Raw genomic sequence first — 8,708 nt, 5'->3', positions numbered from 1 at the left:
TTGTTAATTGAATAAGTTCAATAATTAATATTTTTTCTTTTAAACTAGGTAAAAGTATTTTTTAAAGCCATTTAAATCCTACATTATAATAGTGTGTGATAAAAACCCTCAAATTTTTCAAAACTCTCATTCAATAATGGCTTCTTTCTCAACTTATTATGATTTTTTTCATAATTGGCATAAATAATTCAAAATTAAATTACTTTCTTTTCATTTTTACTTCTTATTCTTGCATAGATTGAACCATCATCCATAACCTTTATCTCCATTTGTATGGCAATAATGCTACAATTGGTTCTTATAACTTTCTTAATTTTATTAAAGTTTCTATAATAGCCTTTGCTCAATGATTTTGAGAATAATGACTAGAGGTTTGAATTACATCTTTTTCTTTTGTAAATCTAACTTGTACAACATCTCCAAAAAACTGCATATCAACTTCTTCATCTATATTGTTTATGGTCTTTATTTCTTCTACATTTGATGTTATGGTATCTCCTATAGATTGTCTTTTTTTCTTTATTGTGTTAATAATAAATTCATAAAATTCACACTTTGCAATCTTTAGGATTTTACTAATTATAAATTCAATCTTTCTATTTAAAATCTATTCTTCTAATATCTTCTTTAAAATTGTAGTAGCCTCAATATCTGATCGTCATTTATAAGCAAGGGCCTTTTCTTTTTCTTTCACAAAATCTCTTTTTTTTGAAGAAACATTCTCCATTGTCTTTCAATGTATAGAATTTTTTTGTTGTCATGCTTTCTCTTTCCTTATAATTCTTTTTCATGGCCCTTCATAATTTTTATCTTTCATTTATTTCTCTTCTATTAGTGCTTCATGATGAGTTCTTGCAATATGTGCACGAACAGATAAATTATCTACTAAATCATCCTACCAAATGATTTTCTAAATATTATCTCCAAAATGATCTAAATCATTTATTGTAAATTTTATTTTTTTTAAATAATTCATAGTACATGACTACAAAGAACTAAATTCTTCTAAAATTTCAAGATTTGTGTTTAAAAGTTTTCTTGGATTTTTTTCTACTTAATATGTTGATGCTTCATTATTTGAAACTTTAAATGCTTTCTTTTTAAGCACTTTCATTCTTTCTTTATCAAAATTTTTCTTTAATTTTTTTTTTTTTTTTTTTTTACTCTCTTTTAAGTGTATGATACTATCTTTGAAAAAAACAACTCCTTTATGTAATGCCTTTGGAAAATTATTAGACTCCCTTCTTAAATGATCCACATTATTACACCATATGCACCAATATATTACATCTTCTATTGGTCTTGATTTTTGACTTATTGATATACTTGATGTCTGATCCTTTTCTTTAAGTTTTACAATTTTTATTTATAAATCTTTCATCCCATATATAATTTTATCAATATTCATTTCTTCTTTCTTTGATGTAGCTATTGAAGGTTGAATTATAGATGTGAAATGGTTACTAAGCATTTTTACTTGAGATGTTTGCAATGGTCTTTGTATATCTATCTTATCATTTTTATTTTTTATTTTTTATTTTTTATGTTTTTTTACAAGTAACTCTATTGTCTCTTTTACTTCTTTTCAATTTATTATCAATCTTTCCTTTTCTTTATCTTTAAGAATTTTTTTTAACTATTCTTATTATTCTCTATTAGCCGCTTGAAGAAAAGACTCATTTTTGCTTGAATCTAGTTACTATCTTTCTTTCATTGATAAATGAAACTATTATCTTTTAAATTCTTTCAATAATTCTATTGCTTAATGATTCTTTTTAGGTCTTTGAATCCACTCAAAAATTGACTTTTCTGTAACATAATTACAAGCTTGTAAAAAAAATTCACCCTTGAATGCTTGAAAATATTTCTCCCATGAACTTGTAAAATATCTTATAATAGTTTTTACATGATTTCTTATTTTTAAAGCAAGAGCTTATTCAAATAATTAAAATATTTCTTTTTCAAAAAAATGCTTCAATTCTATTTTTTTAGCATAATATCTTAAATACCTTATAATATCTTTTCCTTTGAATTAATCAAATTTATCAATAACTACTTGTAAAGCCTTGTTTGTCATACTCTCTTTGCAATCTTTAATATGTTGTTGTTGAATAAATAAAGCAAAATCATCAAACATGCTTGCACAATTAAGATCAAAATATATACCTTGTCATCTTTTTGTAGCTCCTCCATCCATGTCCTTGCCTTTATTTTTCATAATTTGAATAAACCAAAAAATTCAATTTTCTACTTCACACTTTTTATGTTAGATTCACCAAATATATTATTTAACATGAATTCTTGCTTAAGAATACACTAGGCACCTAGTTGTGGAAGGTAAATAGAAAATGCAACAATAAAAAAATCTTAAATAAACTCTAAGTAGTCTTTAATAATCTTGATCAAATTTTAATCAACTCAAAAGAAATTTAAAAAATAAATAAATAAATAAATAAAAATCATAAATTAATTTTTTTTAAAATAACAAAAAAATCTTTAAAAAATATAAATAAAATATTAAATAAGTAATAATAACCTTAAAAAAATATTTAAAATAAAAATCCTTAATAAATCTTAAATAAATCCTAGGTAAATCTTAATCAAAACTTAATATAGTCTTATTTTAATTCTAATGAAATCTTTATTAAATCCTAATAAAATACTAAATCCAAAACCAAATCTTAATCAAATCTTAATCAAATATTAAATCAAAATCTAACCAAATCTTAAATCAAGTCATAAATCAAATTTTAATAAAATCCTATCTAAATCTCAGACTAAAGCTCACTCAAAGCCTAACTGAATCCTAAAAAAAAATTTGTTTAAATCCTAAATCCTAATTAAACTCCTTAATCCTAATTAAATCCTAATCAAATCTTAAATCCTAATTAAATTCTAATCAAATTCTAAATCATAATTAAATCCTAAATAAATCTTAATCAATTACTATAGCTATTTTAAAACCTCAATAAATATTAATTGAACCATTGATCTTAACTAAAATTTTACTCATATCTCAATTCACAAGAAATTAACAAGTATACAAATTTTGAAGAAAATAGATTCACCAATTTTAAACAAAAAAATCTCTAAATTGCTTTGATGTCAATTGCTCTCCTTTTCCAATCTAGATATTGATATTCCAATAGTAATTTCTCCTCATTAAGCCATTTAATTTCTTTAAAATTTAGTTAATTTGTAGAATTCTAAGTCCAAGCATCTATCATAAAATATTTTTGTAATTAAATTGGCAAATATTTCAAGTTTGCAAAAACCCTCATTAACCTTAAATTTCAATTATTTGAGATCATAATCCACAAAAACTCTCATAACCATCAATCTAACTATTTAATTAATATTAAATTTTACAATCACATTCAAGACAAATATAATGACAAACTAACAAAATTTCATCCATAAATATACTATGACACTCACAAAATCCTCAAAATTATAAATTACTTTATATTTTTTAAAATCCAAATCCATTAAATATATATTTCTCACTTTGAAAAGCCTTCAAAACCTTAATATCTCTTAAAATTATATAAAATCAGCTTTTAAAAATCCTCTTCCAAGTTTTGCTCTCAAATCCACTCTCTAATCAATCAAAGAACCTTAGAGTTGATGTAGGTGCATGGTTTTGTGCCTTATATTTGATTTTGACCTTAGTTTACAACCAATCCTCTTTAGGTATTAATTCTTGATATTTTGAGGTAATTTTTGCTAAAACCTATTTTTAACTTTCTTCTAAAGATTCTTATATTAATTAATTATATTATGTATTTTTATTTGGCTCATTTATGCCTCTAAAAAGAAAATAAAAGTCTCTTCTATAAGAAGGTATATTAGCACTTATTAATTTTTACTACATTCTTGTCTATTATCTATATTTTAAAATAATTTTTTACAATATTTTCATTTAAGCTGCTCTTTAATAAATTATTTCTTTTCTTCTTTCACCTAATGACTATGTTACTATAAAATAACATTTAATGTGGCCTATAGAAGAGACAGGCAATGATTACACAAGATATCATATAAGATAGTAACAATTAAGGAACCAAACTTACGCAATTCACACTATCTTGGATTTATTGCATGTGTGCATTTAAGATATCTAGGTGTTTCAAAAAGGCAAGTCGCTTATGGCTGTTAATTCGAAGAATAGTCGTGTAGGTGATTTGGATTAATAGGAACAATGTTGTGTTCAACGGTGTCTTTTGGTCAGAAGAATAAGTATTTCACTGCATCTGGTTGTAGTTGGTAGACTATGGCAAGAACGATTGGTTCAAAACACAAGAAAATACAAAGCATAGACCACTCCAAGCAACAGCAATTTCGGCAGTTGTGGTGTATGAATCAGGTGTTAGCAACATGGCAAGTAAACAAACCTGAGTGGAAATTATCGTGGCCTTGGAACAATGTAGTAACCTAGCTAATGTATGGAAACTAAAGTACCTAATCAGACCTGGTTGGCGGTATGTACCTTCTACGTACCTACAATAGAGCAATAACTCTATTTGTATATTAAAAAAAATAAAACAAAATAAAACAAAACATGCAAACAAACAGTCTTTGACTCGATATTATCAGCGGATTATTTCAATTCTCGTTTTGGATTTAAAAACCATACGAAATTGTGAGACTCGAAGAGGAGGGGGAGAGGCAAATGGGAGGGCTTTCCAAGAACAACTTTTCTACTAGCTGGAGCATCCTACATAGTTATTGAGGGATCTCTCTCTTTAGGCACCACTGGAAGCCACCCAGTCCCCTGTTCCCATGTGCTCCCAACATGAACTACAATATCAATAAATTCAAGCTTCATTCGTGGAATAGGAATAGGCCTAGAAACCTGTGCATTGAAATGGTTGTAGCGAGAAATGGAAACCGCGAATTCAATGCCCAGTTTGCACTCATTCATTCACGAAAATGGGTTAGCGAAGAAGACGAAATAGAAGAAGAAGGAGAATAATGGAGCCAATAAATGGTGCTAACTCACACCTAAAGAAGATATTTCTCCCTCATTCTCAAATAAAACAGATAGATAACTAAATGACTGCTCACATGGAACAGCATCGGAGCCGGACCGCTCATCCATCCATGCATCAATAACTCTCTCGCCGAGGTGGGGTGACGCTGCGATGCAGGAATCTTGGATGGGATGATTTTGCATTCTATTTCTCAACAGGGGATCTCGTTTTTAGGCCCCTGTCATTGATGAACGTTTTGCCGATTCCAAGGGGCCCCAGATACTGAGCCTCCGACGTGAGGCGATTGAATGGGATGCTTCCGTGGGGTGCTATTTAAGAGCCTGTATTTAAGACGCCACTGCATGTCAGGCTTTGATGAAGGAGAGACAAGCCCACTCCCCTGTTTGTCGAACAGGGTTCCGTCGCAAGCGAGCTCGGCTCCTGGAAGTGGAGGACCCATGCCGCCCTCATCACGCCCATCCATCGCCATTTTTAGCACAGCTCCGAAGTTTCTAGCGTGCCTGTGTTGGTTTCTTTGTACGCCTCGTTCCCGTCCAGCTCCCCAACTTGCCCCCACCTCCCTCGAGCCTCGGTACTCCTGGTCTGCTGCAAGGGAGGTCCGAACTCTACGGCGACAACACCCATACTGCTAGGCTGTAGAGAACAGGAGCAAGCAGCGACAGCAATACGATAGTAACTTCGAAGCACCTTAAACCGTGACTACCCCTGAACCACTAACTAGGCTGAAGGAGAAACGGCGTGGGAAGATCTTTTCACCGCGGAATGCCACTGGGAGGGTGCGGGACCACGAAGCACTTGTGTGCGGTGGAGCGACCAGACAATGGACAGAAATAAAAGAAAAAAAAAAAAGGCAGCAGCTCACGAGGAAGCCAGGCACGGTTTAACACTGCCGCACACAGTTTCTGCCTCTTGTCACACACACAGTTTCGAGGTCAGCTCGAAATCTTGGCGCGACTGATTTTCGAACTGTGATGGAAAATTTTGAATTGTGGTTCTGTATTTTCCAACTATGATTTATTTTCGAACTACAATGCGCTTTCGTATTAATAAAAACCTAACTGCTATTGATCTGATGAGTAGACAAACGATTTGTATTTATTTTTACTTTAATTTTCGCATTGAAGCGTTGATAAAATCTCTTTCAAGTGGATTTTAAAATGATAGAATGAATTTGAATGATTTTTTTCGTTTGTCTTTTCACTAGAGCAACCAACCCATTATGTATCAAGTCAGTGCTTTCCAACGGTTGCGATGTTAAAATTTTCATTTCTTAAATTTTAAAAAATAAAATAAAATAAAATAAAATCTCAGAACATGCCTTGAATTATTTAACTCTGGAACATCAGAGCATGAGGAAACAAAAATAAAAATAAAAATAAAAAAATAAGAATAATAAATCTTGGGATCAAAGCTTCAACGACCTAATATTTTTCACAACCCAAAAACACAATCCTGAGATCAAAACGTCGAAAGTTGATACGCAGAGAAATACAATGACCAACACTATCAGATTCATCACATTATTACAAGCAGAATCCATATTCAGGATAATATCAAAGTCACAGTAAAAGAAGGATCTAAAACTAGACGCAATGCTGGAACAGCGAGTGCATGTTGTTGTATGCTCAGAAATCGAATGAGAATGTAAGGATATATCTAATGTACCCAAGCCCCTCGTCGTCGCGCAATCGTGTGTCTGCGGAGGAGCGATCCCGGCGAGGACGAGGCCTCCTGTGAGTGCAAACCCTAAGAAATCGAACATGGACATGACGGTTCACGAGGAAGCCAGGCACGGTTTCAGAGCATGGCCGCACACTATCTAAACTTCCTTTCCGTGGTTTCTGGTCGTACCCGGGCGCGGGCTTCTGTCCAACATGCGAGTGGATCAGTGCCTGTATTGTGCGCGGAATTCCAACTCGCATGACCCCAACTTTTGGTTTCTCGACACACGGTTTTGCTCAAGTCTACGACCTGGTTTAGGACTACATTGCAAAATCTGCTTTGAACATTTTTATCAATTCAACCACTGCGCCGATTCAATTTTTTTCTTCTGCAATACATCAGAACCTTATTTCTCCAAAAAAAAAAAAACAAAACAAAAAACAAAAAACAAAAAACAAAAAAAAATCCAAAATTTAACCCCCCGGAGATAGCTGAAAAACCTCAAGTACACGGTTCAAGGTGTTTCGACGTTAGTGGTGTTTAGGAAAACTGAACAATCCCGATGGTGATAAAACAAGTAGGGAAGGAGACAGCACAGATGGAGGGGAACAGGACTCCAGCAAATGGGGCATGATGAATGGTGTGGTGGCGATGGGGAGAATGGGAACACTGCTAGAGGGAGGGAGGACATGGGCAGGATCAGACCCCTTATCCATGAGGCGAGGCTGGGTCATGTTTTTAGTTTCTTCCCTGAAGCCAGGTCTGCAGAAGCACGGGAGAGTCGCACCCGTTCCACACACAAGATCGAAGAAGAAGATGATGATGATGCAGAATTCCGGCGATGGATGGTAGGAACTACAAAAAAACAAAAAACAAAAAATAAACAAAAAAATTAATTAATTAATTAATTAATTAATTAAAAAAACAAAAAAAATTGAAAGTGATTTTTTTGAGAGTTATGATATCTTTCTGTTGGTGGGCAAAGAACAACTAACCGTATTATAATATATATCTAGGGGAACATTAAATAGAACCAATTTTTTACTAAATAGCCCTACTCTTGATGAAGAATATGGTAATTGTGATGAATGTGGTTGGTTTCTATTGGTTGCAAATCCAATAGAAGAAAAATGAATCTAGAGGTCATTTTTACTTTTCATGATGGTTCGGATGGATGGATTGATTCAATAAAAACTTGGATCTATTTGACATTCCCGTATATCTAACTTGCTTATTTAGATTGGCATTTGTATAATTGAAAATCTCTAAACAAAAACTTTAGTGTTTCTATGTATTCTTAATTTTCTTTAAAATTCTTACATCTCTCTCTCTCTCTCTCTCTCTCTCTCTATATATATATATATATATATATATATTTGGATTATTGTAATTATTTTTTAATTTTTTAATATTAATTTTCTTTTCTTTTCTTTTTTTTTCACCTAACTGTATAATAATTTTTAATGCCTTATTACCTTTAAAAAATAGTACATTATTTTGTATCTATATAATCTATAAACAAACTCTTGTAAGAAAAAACCATGCAACAAAAAATCTTTTAAATATTGAATAAATATTATTTATGAAAATTAATCTTTGCCAAAAGAAATGTCTTCTATTTTATTTATTTTCTTGGACTAATCACTATTTTGTTAAATATTTAGAAAGCGAAATTTAAATTTTACATGCTGAACTATATTTCTAAAATATATGCAATTTGATACAAGAGTTTTGTAGAACACAATGAATATACAAATATATTTTAACATATATTAGAACTTATATGGACTTCTCAAAGTATTAACAAAAATTCATTTGAGTCATCTCTCCTTGCTTCTTTTTTTTTTCTCTCTCTATATATAAACATGCACATTTAGTTAAGGTTCTAAACTTGTAGTACATATCTTATTATATAAAAGGAAAATTTGAATTTAACTTATATATATAAATGCAATCATTTTCGACTATGATCTTATAGCTTGAATCATTTCATGGTCTACTTTGGCCATAGAAATAATTAACATCTTTAAGCACAATTAGCAAGCTCAACCA

Source organism: Physcomitrium patens, chromosome 6 (assembly GCF_059467195.1).
Source record: "Physcomitrium patens ecotype Gransden chromosome 6, ASM5946719v1, whole genome shotgun sequence".
Classification (NCBI taxonomy): Eukaryota; Viridiplantae; Streptophyta; class Bryopsida; order Funariales; family Funariaceae; genus Physcomitrium; species Physcomitrium patens.
This window is presented reverse-complemented; position numbering follows the sequence as displayed.